General features: G+C 46.8%; 1 long non-coding RNA gene across 1 annotated transcript in view; it reads left to right on the top strand.

Annotated features, from left to right (window-relative positions):
• Positions 1-17,145, top strand: part of LOC137379800 (uncharacterized) — a 51,968-nt gene extending 34,823 nt beyond the window's left edge. The window contains exon 4 of the long non-coding RNA XR_010976908.1: positions 14,605-17,145. This is a non-coding gene — a long non-coding RNA (uncharacterized lncRNA). The remainder of the gene's footprint in view (positions 1-14,604) is intronic.
• The last annotated feature ends 413 nt before the right edge of the window (positions 17,146-17,558 follow it).

Here is a 17,558-nt window from a genome sequence, read left to right as displayed (position 1 = left end):
CCTGTTGAGTATTTTTAGCATTTTCTGATTTTAGTGCATAAATGATGGTTAAGTGGCTTTAAACTTTAATTTTCATACTTAAAGAATGACTTCCATTTATATAGCATCTTTCACAACCACCAGATGTCTCAAAGTGCTTTGGAACCAATGAAGCCACTTTGCAGTATCCTCACTTTTGTAAAGTAGGAAACATGACAGCTAATTTGTACACAGCAAGCTCCCACAAACTGCAAATGTGGTAATTGTACTGTAAGAATGTAAATGGTTAATACTGAAGACAGTGAGAGAGATCCCTCCCTATGTGAGCGATGATGTAACAGTCACATGAGATAGGCATGAGAAGAAGGTGGTGTAACAGCATGAAGGATGCTAGCTTAGGTGGCTTGCTGAGAGTGTATATTGTAACTGTAAATAATAAAGTGTTGTTCGTTAACCTTTACCGGAGTCTAAGACATTCTCTAGAATGCCCCACCAAGCTACTAATACAAACCCAACAATGCAACATGGTGACAACGAAAGCGACAGGAGAATTTGAAGATTTGCTTTCCTTTGGGAGAAACACCAAGGGAAAAACAGAGAAATTTAATGATAAATACTGGTCCGGTACAGTAAGAAAACTACTTACCTGCAGAAGAGGCGGTGAAGAGCTCTGCAGCCTCTCAGATCACACCATAGTTGTGTGGGTCTCTGCGCTGGTACTTCCAGCACATCCAGCAGTCGGGTCTGAGTTTTCATGCTGGAAGACCATCCAGGATCGGTGAGACAGTGAAACTGGCCATTTATTTAAACAATGCACTGGGAAAAAAATCGGGTCAAATCAGCGACTAGGGAGGCGAGTACAGTGGGCAGCCATTGCTCAGCCTTGCTGAGGAGAAAAAGCGGCAGGAAAGGCCTGGGAGTGCGGAAAAGCCTGAAACAGAATGTGAACACCTCAAGCCAAGCCTGAAAAATGTTAAATTAAGGTTGAACACCCTGGCAAAGCCTAACAAACAAAAGGAAGCAATATGGATCCAAAATTGGGAATGCCTGAGAGTTTCCAGAATCAAGATGGTCCCAATCAGGTTCAAAATTGGCTGGTCTGGAGAAAAAGGTTCATAAGGTTCAGAATTGCTTCTCAACTCCAGACCAAATCTGAAGTGGAGCAAGTGAACACCCTCCTGTATTCAGTTGGAGTGATAGTGGAAGATGTAATTGTCCAACAAGGGATCAACGAGCCAATAAATTCAAGGCGGTACTCCAAGCCTTTTATTTTAATCTCTATACCAATAAATTCTTGGAAAAATCCAAATTTAAAAAGTGGGTGCAGATGATTGGCGGATGTGTAGACTCCTATATTAATGACCTTTATAGAAGGCAGAAGGTTGTGAATACGGTGAATTAAAGGTCGAACTAATCAGAGACAGGACATTTGTTGGCATAGCAGATAAATCGTTGTCAGACCTGTTGCAATCCAAGGAAGACCTTGCACTGGAAAAGACCATTCACATTGTAAGACAGGCTGACGTTCACAAACAGAACAGGGACATCCTATGAGATGAAGACAAGCTATGGATGAGAAGGAGTCCAATGCCTGTCCAACTGGTTAAGCCAAAGCCAGGGAAATACTTTGAAGAACAGAGAAAACGGACAGGTGAGAAGGCGCATGAGATAGGAATACCTTGCCAACTTTGTGGAGCCAAGAAGACCCACAGACACAGCAAACTCCCACAAACAGCAATATGATAATGACCAGATAATCGGTTTTTGTGATGTTGATTGAGGGATAAATATTGGCCTGGACACCAGGAAGAACTCCCCTGTTCTTCAAAATAGTGCCATGAGATCTTTCATGTCCACCTGAAAGGGCAGATAGAACCTCAGTTTAATATATCATCCAAAGGACAAAACCTCCAACACTTCCTCTGTACTGCATTAGCCTAGATTTTTACACTCAAGTCAAATACGTGACTGTTATCAATTGAACCACAAAATTGTCATAGCACCTCAGCATGCTCAAAGTGCTACAAATCGTTTTTGGAGTGCAGCAATTGTTATGTGGGCAATTCCTGGAGTGGGAACTTGAACACATAGCTTTCAAACTCAGAGATGAGAGCATTACCAGGTAAGCCATGGCTGCTACATAGAATGAGATGGAGTTTCCTTCTGGGGCAGTAAACAGAGGTTGAGACTGTTTCCAGGTCCCAAACCCACCCCCAGGGATGGAGTTGGCGAGAAACAGTCAGTGATTGGGTTTTCAAGGGGGCACCCCTTAATTGGCATAGAGACAGGTTCTCCATCCAACTGAGGATGGTGGGCAGGCTCTCGAAGCGGAAGGGCCCATCAGGCGCCTTCCAGCTTTTTAAAACTTTGTTTATGGGGATGTGGGCATCGCTGGCTAGGCCAGCATTTATTGCCCATCCCTAATTGCCCTTGAGAAGGTGGTGGTGAGCTGCCTTCTTGAACCGCTGCAGTCCATGTGGGGTAGGTATACCCACAGTGCTGTTAGGAAGGGAGTTCCAGGATTTTGACCCGGCGACAGTGAAGGAAAGGCGATATAGTTCCAAGTCAGGATGGTGCGTGACTTGGAGGGGAACTTGCAGATGGTGGTGTTCCCATGCATCTGCTGCCCTTGTCCTTCCAGTTGGTAGAGGTCGCGGGTTTGGAAGGTGCTGTCTAAGGAGCCTTGGTGAGTTCCTGCAGTGCATCTTGTAGATGGCACTGTGCATCGGTGGTGGAGGGAGTGAATGTTTGTAGATGGGGTGTCAATCAAGCGGGCTGCTTTGTCCTGGATGGTGTCGAGCTTCTTGAGTGTTGTTGGAGCTGCACCCATCCAGGCAAGTGGAGAGTATTCCATCACAATCCTGACTTGTGCCTTGTAGATGGTGGACAAGCTTTGGGGAGTCAGGAGGTGAGTTACCCGCTGTGGGATTCCTAGCCTCTGACCTGCTCTTGTAGCCATGGTATTTATATGGCTACTCCAGTTCAGCTTCTGGTCAATGGTAGCCCCTAGGATGTTGATAGTGGGGGATTCAGCGATGGTAATGCCATTGAATGTCAAGGGGAGATTGTTAGATTCTCTCTTGTTGGAGATGGTCATTGCCTGGCGCTTGTGTGGCGTGAATGTTACTTGCCACTTATCAGCCCAAGCCTGGATATTGTCCAGGTCTTGCTGCATTTCTACAAGGAATGCTTCAGTATCTGAGGAGTCACAATGGTGCTGAACATTGTGCAATCATCAGCGGAACATCCCCACTTCTGATCTTGTGATTGAGGGAAGGTCATTGATGAAGCAGAGGGTGGTAATGGAAGGTAAGTAACCGAGAGGGTGTTTCAAAATGGAACCGCTCTCTCTCCAACCTTTTAAAATCTTTAATTATAAAATAGATTCAGCAGCCAAGCTACCACTGTTGGGATGGGGTTGTGGGGGTGGGGGGAAACCCCTCTACAGGGCGGCCTGTAGCTGCTCCAACACCTAGGCCGACAGGGAGGGCCTCTGGGCCTGGCTGGAGCACTGCTCCCTCCCCTCAGCCGGCCATCGGATGCCCACCTCCAAGCATGTAAACCGGCCCCGACTGCTGAGGAAAATTCCAGTCTGCCTCAATTGGCCTCAATAAGGCTCTTAATGAGCCTGATCAGCTACCCACCGCCTGCGGACAAGTCGCCCTGCTGGCCCCCGATCCCTCCTCTGCAAAAATGGCCTGGAGGTGGGATGGAGCCGGGGAACCAGAATGTCAGCCGGCGCGGCTAATCTTCGGCCCCGCCCACTTCCAATCCCGGCGAATCTATGGTGTGAGTTCCGTGCTTTCCTCGGCCTCCAATATTTATACTGATTTCTGCTTGTTTACACCAATTTTTATGTTCTAGTGTATACTACTGAGCCAGGCTGGAGATTTTGGTGTAAATGGCCATTGGCAATTGGGCATTACAATGGTCATAAACTTCGCTATAACTTCCTGATTACACTGACACAGGACATTCTGGGCTATAAGGTCTCTGAGCATAGAATATAAGAGCAGGGAGGTTATGCTAGCACTGGATAAAACACTGGTTAGTCCACAGCTAGAGTACTGTGTACAGTTCTGGTCACTGCATTACAGAAAGGATGGATTCGCACTGGAGAGAGTACAGAGAAGATTTACGAGGATGTTGCCAGAAATAGATAACTTTAGCTATGAGGAAAGTTTGGATAGGCTGGGGTTATTTTCTTTGGAACAGAAGATGCTGAGGGGAGATTTAATTGAGGTGCATAAAATTATGAGGGGCCTATCACAAGGAATAGATTTAAAGTAATTGGCAGAGAGATTAGAGGGGAGTTGAGGAGAAATCGTTTCACACAGAGGCTGGCGAGGATCTGGAGCTCACTGCCTGAGAGGGTGATAGAGAAGGAAACCCCTCATAGCATTTATAAAATACTTGGATATGCACTTAAACTTCCGGAACCTACAGGACTATGGACCAAGAGCTGGAAGGTAGTATTGGGCTGGATAACTCTTTTTCAGCCGGCACAGTCATTATGGGCTGAATGGTCTCTTTCTGTGCCATAAACTTGCTATGCTTTTATGTTTCAATGATATATGGAAGCAAAACAAGTGACTATTCTCTTTAATCGAATTCAAGCAACTAACTGGCAGTTCTATTATGTAATTAAAGGTAAGAACCACCAGATGGTGCCAAACAGTAACAAAGTGCAGAGAATTTCCCAATGAAGGCAAAGTCAGGTAAAACTATTGCAATCAGATTGCAAATCACGGGGCTCAGTCCATTGGTGCAGGTGTAGCAGATCAGGAATCCTGCTCCACTTGTGATCTCCACCCCTGACCTCCTGACCCCCACTCCTGACCTCCAGATCCCCTATTCCTGACCCCCATTCCTGATCTCCACTGTTGTTACAATTTGTAAAGGCAGAATTTGAGAAAGTGGGAAAGGGAGTATTTGAGTCATTGGGCTGGATTTTGTTGTCCCGCTAATGGGAGCAGTGGCGGATGTGGAAAATGGCGTCCGTCCACTATGGAAAACCGCGCTGTTGTGCCGCCACAATTCTGCGGCGGGCGGCCATTTTACATATTCACAGGAGCCAGCCCCTCCCCAATCATGTGGCAGGGTCGACATTGGCGACACCATTCAGGGTGTCAACGATATGGAAGCAGGTGCTGGTGCCATTTTTAAAAGGCTGCCAGCCCGGCAAATAGTTCAATAAAGTGCAGAGTTCCACCCCCCCCCCCCCCCCCGCCTCACCTATCAGAGTGCAGAGTTCACCCCCCCCCACCTATCAGAGTGCAGAGTTCACCCCCCCCCACCTATCAGAGTGCAGAGTTCACCCCCCCCACCTATCAGAGTGCAGAGTTCACCCCCCCACCTATCAGAGTGCAGAGTTCACCCCACACCTATCAGAGTGCAGAGTTCACCCCACACCTATCAGAGTGCAGAGTTCACCCCACACCTATCAGAGTGCAGAGTTCACCCCACACCTATCAGAGTGCAGAGTTCACCCCACACCTATCAGAGTGCAGAGTTCACCCCCCCACCTATCAGAGTGCAGAGTTCACCCCCCCACCTATCAGAGTGCAGAGTTCACCCCCCCCCACCTATCAGAGTGCAGACTTCAACCCCCCACCTATCAGAGTGCAGACTTCAACCCCCCACCTATCAGAGTGCAGAGTTCACCCCCCCCCACCTATCAGAGTGCAGAGTTCACCCCCCACCTATCAGAGTGCAGAGTTCACCCCCCACCTATCAGAGTGCAGAGTTCACCCCCCCACCTATCAGAGTGCAGAGTTCACCCCCCCACCTATCAGAGTGCAGACTTCAACCCCCCACCTATCAGAGTGCAGACTTCAACCCCCCACCTATCAGAGTGCAGAGTTCACCCCCCCACCTATCAGAGTGCAGAGTTCACCCCCCCACCTATCAGAGTGCAGAGTTCACCCCCCCACCTATCAGAGTGCAGAGTTCACCCCCCCCACCTATCAGAGTGCAGAGTTCACCCCCCCCCACCTATCAGAGTGCAGAGTTCACCCCCCCCACCTATCAGAGTGCAGAGTTCACCCCCCCCACCTATCAGAGTGCAGAGTTCACCCCCCCCACCTATCAGAGTGCAGAGTTCACCCCCCCCACCTATCAGAGTGCAGAGTTCACCCCCCCCACCTATCAGAGTGCAGAGTTCACCCCCCCCCACCTATCAGAGTGCAGAGTTCACCCCCCCCACCTATCAGAGTGCAGAGTTCACCCCCCCCACCTATCAGAGTGCAGAGTTCACCCCCCCCACCTATCAGAGTGCAGAGTTCACCCCCCCCCCCACCTATCAGAGTGCAGAGTTCACCCCCCACCTATCAGAGTGCAGAGTTCACCCCCCCCCCACCTATCAGAGTGCAGAGTTAACCCCCCCCCCCATGTGATTGCCGCTTGTTTTGCTGACGCTCAGTAACTGAAGGTAAGTTTGCTGTGTCTTATATTTAAACTCATGCAAATATTTATTATTTAAATACGCTAAGTCGGGTCCTGTTGCAGAGCGGTGGAGGGGCCGCCACGGAGCTTCCCCACCGCTGGGTTGATCGGGCCCAACAATCCCGTCGTCGGGTTCTGTGGCGGTCGCTGCCGCTCAGATTTTCTGGCTCCGCCCTCACCCCCCCCAACAGAATCTGGCTTTGGGCTGGGAACATCAAGTCTATCAGACTAATCTGAGGGAGCTACCAGAGAGAGGGACCCACGGTGTAGAGTTTTAGGAAGGGTACAAACCCAATTGATCCTCTTGCCCAATGAGGTGCAGGAAACCCTTACTGATCCAGAATTTAATATTCGTCGGCAGTCAGACAACATGGTGGTGAACAAGGAGTCAGGTACACTGCAAGAGAAATAAAGCTAGGCAGTATCAGCAAGCATATGAGAATTGACCCTGATGTTGACAAAGGGTAGTATGTAGACAAACATAAGAAGATGGGCCAAAGAAACTACCTTTAGGCACATCTGATGTGTTGGGACACTGGATATGGAACTAAGAATGGCTGATTGCATGGAGACAGATTCCTTTCTACCTGAAAGTACATAGGATTACAGCACAGAAACAGACCATTTGGCCTAACTAGCCTGTGTTGATGTTTATACACCACACGAGTCTCCTCCCATTCCCCCTACCTCATCTCAGCCTTTCAGCATGTCTTTCTATTCCGTTTTTCTCTCATGTACTCGTCTATATGGTATGGGTGGGCCAAATGGCCTCTTTCTGTACTGTATATTCAATGTATTTCTATGTAAGAGCTTTCTTTTGAAAGCATTTAAACTATTTGCCTCAATCACAGTGGCGCAGTGGTTAGCACCGCAGACTCACAGCTCCAGCGACCCGGGTTCAATTCTGGGTACTGCCTGTGTGGAGTTTGCAAGTTCTCCCTGTGCCTGCGTGGGTTTCCTCCGAGTGCTCCGGTTTCCTCCCACATGCCAAAGACTTGCAGGGTGATAGGTTAATTGGCCATTATAAATTGCCCCTAGTGTAGGTCGGTGGTAGGGAAATATAGGAACAGGTGGGGATGTGGTAGGAATATGGAATTGGGGTAGGATTAGTATAAGTGGGTGGTTGATGGTCGGCACAGACTCGGTGGGCCGAAGGGCCTGTTTCAGTGCTGTATCTCTAAACTAAACTAAACTTCCTATGGTAGTGAGTTCCACATTCTAAGCAGTCTCTGTGTAAAGAAATGTCTCCTTATTTCCCTATTGGGGAGACAGTGGTGTAGTGGTAATGTCACTGACCTAGTAATCCAGAAGCCCAGGCTAATGCCCTCAGGACACAGGCTTAAATCCCACTGTGGCAGCTGGTAGAATTTAAATTCAATAAAGTAGTTCGTAAAAATCTGGAATTGAGAGCTAGTCTCAGTAATGGTGCCGTGAAACTTATTGATCGTTGGAAAAACCCATCTGGTTCATTCATGTCCTTTTAGGGAAGGAAATCTGCCATCCATACCTGGTCTGGCCGCCATGCAACTCCAGACACACAGCATTGTGGTTAACTCTTAACTGCCCTCTGAAGTGGCCCAGCAAGCCACTCAGTTGTCAAGGGCAGTTAGGGATGAGCAACAAATGGTTGGCTTCCCAGCGACGTCCACATCCCATGAAAGAATTTTTAAAAATTGGATTTATTGGTAACTATCCTGTATTTATAGTGTCTAATTTTGGATTCTCCCACTCGTGGAAATTTTCCCTCACATTTAGCCTGTTGGACCCACTCATAATTTTAAGGACCCACTCATAATTTTAAGGACCCACTCATAATTTTAAAGACCTCCAACAGGTCACCTCCAAGCCATTCAATCTTTCTCAATTGTTTTAATCTCTCCATTCTGGTACCATCCTTGTAAATCCTTCTTGCACTTTCTCCTGTGCTTCTGTGTTGTTTTTATCGTATGGAGACCAGGGGCTGGACTTTCAATCAGGGGTTGGGAACTGGAAATGACGCTGGTTCCGTGTCCTGACTGTGCATGGTATGCTTTAAGCACGCCCACTGGGATTTTCAAATCCACAGCCAATTGAAGGCCAGGGAGCGGGCTTGCCAACCAATTGTGGACGATGAGCAGGCTCCTGGTGCTGGAGAGCCAATGGGAGGCCCTCCAGCCGAGGAAGATGGAGAGAGAGGGGGAAATTTTTCTTTCAATGTTTTAAAAAGCCACAGCTGCTTGAATCACAGAATCACAGAATAATACAGTGCAGAAGAGGCCCTTCGGCAGATCAGCCCATCGAGTCTGCACCGATGCATTAAAGACACCTGACCTGTCTACCTAATCCCATTTGCCAGCACTTGGCCCATAGCCTTGAATGTTATGACGTGCCAAGTGCTCATCCAGGTACTTTTTAAAGGATTTGAGGCAACCCGCCTCTATCACCCTCCCGGGCAGGGCATTCCAGACCGTCACCACCCTCTGGGTAAAAAAGTTCTTCCTCAAATCCCCCTTAAACCTCCCGCCCCTCACCTTAAACTTGTGACCCCTTGTAACTGACCCTTCAACTAAGGGGAACAGCTGCTCCCTATCCACCCTGTCCATGCCCCTCATAATCTTGTACACCTCGATCAGGTCACCCCTCAGTCTTCTCTGCTCCAGTGAAAACAACCCAAGCCTATCCAACCTCTCTTCATAGCTTAAATGTTCCATTCCAGGCAACATCCCGGTGAATCGCCTCTGTACCCCCTCCAGTGCAATCACATCCTTCCTATAATGTGGCGACCAGAATTGCACACAGTACTCCAACTGTGGCCTTACCAAAGCTCTATACAACTCCAACAACTCCCTGCTTTTGTAATCTATGCCTCGATTGATAAAGGCAAGTGTCCCATATGCCTTTTTTACCACCCTATTAACCTGCCCTTCTGCCTTCAGAGATCTATGGACAAACACGCCAAGCTCCCTTTGTTCCTCGGAACTTCCCAGTGTCAGGCCATTCATTGAATACTTCCATGTCACATTACTCCTTCCAAAGTGATCCTGAAGGGGCAACCCCTCCAGGGGATGACCAACGGCCACAGCCGTGGCCAGGCGACCATTATGGGTCTGGGGATGGGGGTGGGGGATGACGGGGAGTCCCTCGTGTGATCCATCGGCTCCCCCACCCACCTCCTGTCCTGAGCCCACCACATTGGCCTGGATGTGGTCCAGGCTGACGTGGGCTGCCTACATTGTCGATTGGGAATTCCAATCAGGGTGAGTACCTACCAATAACTGGCCTCAATTGGCTGCCCGCCAGGAAGTGGTAGGCCACCAACCCAACCCCGAGCTGCCCTCATTCAAAATAGCTCAGGATCGGGAACGTGGTGGTGAACTGGCACAGAGAATGGCAGCACCAAATTGCGCACCCGCCCACTCTGAACTGGACCCTGAATGGATTTAAAAATCTAGCCCCAGAACTGTGCTATTCTCTAAATGGGGCCTCACCAGGGTCCTATACAAGATTAACGTCACTATTTTTGAATTCTATACCCCAGAACTAAATCCCAGTGCTTTGTTAGCATTTGTAATTGCTTGGATCTGTGATGTTGCATTTAATGATTTGTTCAGCTGTATCACAAAATTCCTCTGCACTTCTACCCCATTCAGATTCTTATTTTCTAAGGTATAGGTGAGGTTTCTGTTTTTCCTACCAAAGTGCATCACCTCACTTTTTACCTATGTGAAGTTCATTTACCATTTAACTGCCCAGTCTGTAAGTTTTCTAATGTCTAATGATATATTATGTTACACCCTCCCTCAGTGCTAGCTAAATTAAACTGGAATGGTTCATTGTATAATTTTGGACACATTCATAACATATTTAGATAAAACTTGATGATGTGCAGAAAGAACACAAGCTGGTTGTTCTCTGTGAATGACTACAAACATAGAAACATAGAAAATAAGAGCAGGAGCAGGCCATTCGGCCCTCCGAGCCTGCTCCGCCATTCATTATGATCATGGCTGATCATCCAACTCAGTAGCCTGTTCCCGCTTTTGCCCCATACCCTTTGATCTCTTTAGACCCAAGAGCTATATCTAACTCCTTCTTGAAAACATACAATGTTTAGGCCTCACTTGCTTTCTGTGGTAGCGAATTCCACAGGCTCACCACTCTCTGGGTGAAGAAATTTCTCCTCATCTCAGGTTTACCCCGTATCCTTAGACTATGACCCCTGGTTCTGGACTCCCCCACCATCGGGAACATCCTTCCTGCATCTACCCTGTCAAGTCCTGTTAGAATTTTATAGGTTTCCATGAGATCCCCCCTCACTCTTCTGAACTCCAGCGAATATAAGCCCAAACGACTCAATCTCTCCTCATACGTCAGTCCCGCCATCCCAGGAATCAGTCTGGTAAACCTTCGCTAACCTCCCTCTATAGCAAGAACATCCTTCCTCAGATAAGGAGACCAAAACTGCACACAATATTCCAGGTGTGGCCTCACCAAGGCCCTGTATAATTGCAGCAAGACATCCCTGCTCCTGTACTCGAATCCTCTCGCTATGAAGGCCAACATACCATTTGCTTGTTTTACCACCTGCTGCACCTGCGTGCTTACCTTCAGTGACTGGTGTACGAGAACACCCAGGTCTCGCTGCATATTCCCCTCTCTCAGTTTATAGCCGTTCAGATAATAGTCTGCCTTCCTGTTTTTGCTACCAAAGTGGATAACCTCACATTTATCCACATTATACTGCATCTGCCATGCATTAGCCCACTCACTCAACTTGTCCAAATCACCCTGAAGACTCTCTGCATCCTCCTCACAACTCACCCTCCCACCCAGTTTTGTGTCATCTGCAAATCTGGAAATATTACATTTGGTTCCTTCATCTAAATCATTAATATAGTGAATAGCTGGGGTCCTAGCACCGATCCCTGTAGTACCCCGCTAGTTATTGCCTGCCATTCGGAAAAAGACCCATTTATCCCTATCCTTTGTTTCCTGTCTGCCAACCAATTTTCTATCCATCGCAATACACTACCCCCAATCCCATGCGCTTTAATTTTACATGCTAATCTCTTATGTGGGACTTTGTCGAAAGCCTTCTGAAAGTCCAAATAAACCACATCCACTGGCTCCCCCTCATCAACTCTATTAGTTACATCCTCGAAGAATTCTAGTAGATTTATCAAGCACGATTTCCCTTTCGTAAATCCATGCTGACTCTGCCCGATTCTACCACTGTTCTCTAAGTGCTCTGCTATAAAATCTTTGATAACGGACTCTAGAATTTTCCCCACTACTGACGTCAGGCTGACTGGTCTATAATTCCCTGTTTTCTCTCTACCTCCCTTTTTAAATAGTGGGGTTACATTAGCTACCCTCCAATCTGTAGGAACTGTTCCAGAGTCCATAGAATCTTGGAAGATGACCACCAATGCATCCACTATTTCCAGGGCCACTTCCTTAAGTACTCTGGGATGTAGATTATCAGGCCCTGGGGATTTATCGACCTTCAATCCCATCAATTTCCCCAACACCATTTCTCTACTAATACTGATTTCCTTCAGTTCCTCTCTCTCACTAAGCCATGTGTTCGCCAACATTTCTGGTATGATATTTGTGTCCTCCTTTGTGAAGACAACCTTTAACATGAAGTATTATAAAGAATGTAATTGAATGAATGAACCACCAGATGGAGTCAAGCACAAAGTGCAGAAAGATTATCAATATAAAGGAAAACAAGTAAAACCAATGCAAAATATGATAGGTGCCAGAAATCTGTAATACAAACAGAAAACACTGGAAATATTTGGCAGGTCTGGCAGTATCTGTAGAGAGAGAAACAGAGTCAATGGGGTGAAATTTTCCAATGAGGATGAAGTCCCGCTGCTGCGGCTAAAAGCAGGAGCCGATTCCGCGCAGGTAGGTGGCAGGACCCTTGGGCAGCATTTTCTCAGCGGTGGACAATTGACAAGCCGTCGCCGGGGCCAGCATCCAATTGAGGATGGTGCCCCACCTCCCCCTCCCCACCCCCAGTGGTGCTGGCCCAATCAGAGGGCTGGCAGCTCAGCGGCCCTGGCAGTACTACCACGAGCAGTGGCTACTGCTGAGGCTGCAGGATGAGGAAGAGGGCAGCTCCATGCCAAGGTACCCTTGAAGACCAGGTAAATTGTTTTGAAGCAAGCCAGGATCAGGCAGGCAGGCAGGCCCCGGTGATCGGTGTGGTGGAGGTTGGGGGGGGGGGGGGGGGCGGGAGGGTGGGGAGGGCATATTCCAGCGGCACGCCTCAGCCTCGGGAGAGACCATTGCCGTGGGCGGGCCTCTCTGAGGGCCGCGGTCTGGCCATTAAGGAGGCCCACACCGCACCCCCCCCCCCCCCCCCCCACCCACACAGCAACCCACTGTTGTACCCCTACTGCTTAACGTTAATTCTGTTTCTCTCTACCCAGATGCTGCCTGACCTGCTGAGTGTTTCCTGGAACCCACTGGAAGGACACCAAGGTTTACCTGGTGGTCTTCCCACACAGTGGTGAACCCTCCCGATTCAGGCAAGATGCCGGTGGGGTCGGGAAGTGGGCCTTTACTAGTCCACGTAAGTGACTCAATTGGCTCCCTGGTGGGTGGCAGCGCTGCTGAGGTTCCTGCCGCTGGTAAGATGCCATTGCAGTTGGAAGATGTCAGGTTCCCCTCCTGATATCTTACCCCATCATATTACCTGCCCTCCTGTCTCCCAGCCCATCTCCAAAGGGCTGGAAAAATCCAGCCCAACGTTTTCGGTTGATGACCTTTCATCAGAAGTGGAAAAAGTTACTGATTTAACAGTTTCTAAGCAAGTACAGAGGCATGGAAAGGCGGGAGGGGAAAGAATAAAAGGGAAGATCTGTGATAGGGTGGAAGACAGGAGAGATTAAATGACAAGAGGGCTAGTAGTGCAAAGCAAAAGGCCATTTGTATCAGTATTTTGTTTTTGATGTTAGCAGTGAACAACTTTGAAGCAGGCACAGAGGGAGGGGAAAGATTTCAGGGAAAGAACACAATACAAAATACTGCAGATGCTGGAAATCTGAAACAGAACAGAAAACTGCTGGAAACATTCTACAGGTCAGCATCTGGATAGAGAGAGAAATAGAATTAACGTTAAGCAGCAGGGGTACAACAGGTGGTCCTCCAAAAAAACCCAACCTTTTTTCCAGGTGATGGGTCCCCTTAGTGAGAGGATATATAAAAAAAATCAATTCCTTGATACTGAATTCGAGACGCCAGTCAGCCCCACCTCTGCTACAATAAAGGCTAGGATGCTGCTTTCCTGCCAAGAGCATGTTAAAATACCATTGGGATCCTGCACACATTATGGGCCCTCTGTTTGCGTTTATTATTGAGGCTCCCGATGGACTCCAGGAGAATCATCCGCTGCCAAAATCAGCAGCATTAGAATCGCAGATTTCGGGAATGGAGTGGGAAGTGGAGCCGCTCCATTGTAACTGCTCCCTTGCTCCATTAACCGCCGATCGGGATGAAATAAACTTCCCCGTTATGTCTCTCACTTCCTAAACTTCTGCTCCTTGTAACTGTTAACCTGGTTGGAGAAGTAAGTAATGGAGTTGGCTACTGCATCCCCGAGGACTTCCTGGATCCTTAGGTTTTTCAGCAGGGTCATCAGCAATGTCCAACATTGTCCGCTGTCTGAAGATTTGGAGGGATTAGTTTTCAGTCGCTTCTTATCCTTGTTTTTGAATCGCTCCATGGCACTGCCCCTCCTTCTATAACCTTCCCCAACTCTCCAGCTCTCTCTGCATTGCTACCATTCTGGCCTCTTGTGCATCCCCAATTTTCAACGCTCCACCATTGGCGACCATGCCTTCAGCTGCCGAGGCCTTGAGCTCTGGAATTCCCTCTGTAAACCTTTCCTGCTCTCTACCTCCCTCTCCTCCTTTAAGACACTCCTTATAATCTACCTCTTTCATCAAGCTCTTGATCAGCTGTTGTAATCTCTTTTCTGCTGTGCTCTTCCTTGGCCTGTAGCAAGAAGACAATAATGAATGACTGATTATATCCTGAGGGCTAATTTGAGGCATGTCAAGTGTTTCAATAAATATTTGTAAACCAATGACAGAGAAAAAGAAAGCAGCGGAGCCAAAGGTAAGATGCTATCAAACAACAAAGGGATAGCAAATAAAACTAAATGAATTCTCTTTTCTGTGTTCACAGCGGAGAACGCGGGTGGCCCCCTCAGCATGGAAGTTGAATTTCTGTGGAGGAGATAGAGGAAGTACACGAAATTTAAGGGAATGATCTATGGACCTCATTGGCAACAGATAAAGCTGGGGAGAGGGGCTAACTGGTAGCTTGTTCAAAGAATCAGCACGGGCATGAAAGGGCAAATAGCCACCTTCTGTGCGATAACTGCACATGTGAAATAGTTAGTTGTTAGCAAGGCTCTTGATCATCTGCCACCAGGAAAACTCCCGCTGCTCTTCTTCAAAGTAATGCCACAATATCTTTTACATCCACTGAAGAGAGCAGTCAGAGCCTTAGTTTCACCTCACATCTTGAAAGATGGCATCTCCAACTGTGCATTGTTCCCTCAGCATTGCATTGACGTCTCAGCCTAAGATTTTGCTTTTAGTTCCCTGGAATGGGACTTGAACTCATAGTCTTCTAGACTCCAAGGCAAGAGTGTTACCCATTGTGCCACAGCAGCTGAATAGTGGAACTAAGGACATTTCGAACATGTGATTGTGGTTCGAGTTATATTAAGAATCTTTTCTTGGATAATGTCTCTCTTAAGCCTTCTCTTCGCCAGGGTGTACAATCCCAGACTCTTCAACCCCTCCTTAATGTTCTGATGCTATGATCCATATGTCAGTTTGGCTGCCCTTTATTATGCGCCTAGATAAAGATAGAGTGTTAACACCCTGTGGGTGATATGAATCTGTACAAAGAACTGATATATTTACACCCAGAATACTGTGAGCAATTCTAGTTACCTTACCACAGCAGGTATATGCAGATAAAACTAATTCAATCAGTCAGTACAGGTAGCTGGGCTGCTTACATCCCAAGGTGAAAAAGTGGATTGATTTTGTACTCTATAAAGTTAACTCTTCGGTTTATATCAGGTCCTAGTTATGCTTGATTCAAAATTAGGGCCATAGGGACACCGAATATATATCATTATCACAAGGCTGTGCGATATCATCCAATTTACTGATGGGGGGGAGGGGCAAAATATTCAGTTGCAAATATTTCACCAGACCCCCCTCCTCAAAGGTAAAGTAACAACCTAAATTAGCAATTACACAGTGAGGGTGTGAGTTTCAATATTAATGTACATCCATTTACAGTTCACGTGAAAATCGTGTTGTGTGAAATATGGTTACTTAGTCTGGGTGGCTAAAGTGCAAGTATGCCTAATGTTATTGGTTGATTGGAAATAATGACAAAAATGATACTGCTAAATAAGGAGCTCCTGTGCCAAGTCTAATTTTAATTTTAGTTTAAAGTTTTCCCACAATGAAATAGTAATGTGCTTAGTCCTCATTGTTATTGCAGTCGCTGTTATTTTCTTATGGACTTAGGGATAGAAAGAAAATTAAATGCTCTGAGATACCACAGGAATGAACTTATTTTATTATATAGTCAATGACTGTTCCAAAAGCCATTCAAATTATGCACATATAACTTTTAATGTCACCTTTAAATCTGTAGTTGAAGTAGTACAAATGACGCTGGATGCATAAATGAGGAAGCATGACCTTGAGTTGTCTTTGAGATAGAAAATGTCACAGGGGAATATCTGTTGCTTTTGTAGAAAGAGAAAAGCAAGTTGTGACCAGAAAATATAAGGAAAGGAGAGAGAGAGATGGCAATGATAACAAAAAGCAAGAAATTGTAGCAGGAAGTTTGAAAGTTATATTGAAATGCAAGAACAGATGGGAAGCAAGACCATAAGAGAAATCAAATTCAATGAATGCAGAAGAAAATTGAAATAGTAATTCTGAAAGAATTAAGCAAGTACATGAAATTAGAGAAAGAAATTGAAACATAGAAAAGTAGGAGTAGGCCATTCTGCCCTTTGAGCCTGCATCGCCGTTCAATATGATCATGGCTGATCATCCAAACTCAGTATTCTGTTCCTGCTTTCTCCCCGTATCCCTTGAACCCTTTAGCCCTAAACACTATATCTAACTCTTTCTTGAATATATTTAATGATTTGGCCTCAACTGCTTTCTGTGGTAGAGGATTCCACAGGTTCATCACTCTCTGGGTGAAGAAATCCCTCCTCATCTCAGTCCTAAATGGCTTACCCCTTATCCTTAGACTGTGACCCCTGGTCCTGGATTCCCCCATCATCGGGAAACATCCTTCCTGCATCTAGTCTGTCCAGTCCTGTTAGAATTTTGTAGGTTTCTATGAGATCCCTTCTCATTCTTCTAAACCCTAACGAATACAAGCTTAAGCGACCCAATCTCTCTTCATATGTCAGTCCTGCCATCCCAGGAATCAGTCTGGTGAACCTTCGCTGCACTCCCTCCATAGCAAGGACAACCTTCCTCAGATAAGGAGACCAAAACTGCACACAATATTCCAGATGTGCATAATTGATGGGGCCTGAGATCATCAATTGGTGATCAGGGGCTTGCATGAGCTGATCACGTAGCCACATGATGCCTAATGAGTAATCTAATTGGTAATATGTGTAATATATGTAATCAATAACCGTTATGATTGGATTATGTCCAGCCGGGATGGGCTGAGGAACTGTATATCCGTTGTGGATTTCCTTTGTTCTGGGGAGTAGCACTGGATCGCCTTTAGGGAAGGTGTGCACCTCATGATATCATGGATAAAGTGTTTATTCTCAAAGTCTGAGTCCGGAGAATTTGTTGAATAATTGGGCATAATCTGGATTTTTCTCCAACACCAACATACCATTTGCCTCCTTAACTGCCTGCTGCATCTGCATGATTACTTTCAGCGACCGGTGCACAAGGACACCCAGGTCTCGCTGCACCTCTCCCTTTCCCAATCTATTGCCGTTCAGATAATAATCTGCCTTTCTGTTTTTGCCACCAAAGTGGATAACCTCACATTTATCCACATTATACTGCATCTGCCATATAGTTGCCCATTCACTCAACCTGTCCAAATCACACTGGAGC

Source organism: Heterodontus francisci, chromosome 18, assembly GCF_036365525.1.
Source record: "Heterodontus francisci isolate sHetFra1 chromosome 18, sHetFra1.hap1, whole genome shotgun sequence".
Classification (NCBI taxonomy): Eukaryota; Metazoa; Chordata; class Chondrichthyes; order Heterodontiformes; family Heterodontidae; genus Heterodontus; species Heterodontus francisci.
This window is presented reverse-complemented; position numbering and strand designations above follow the sequence as displayed.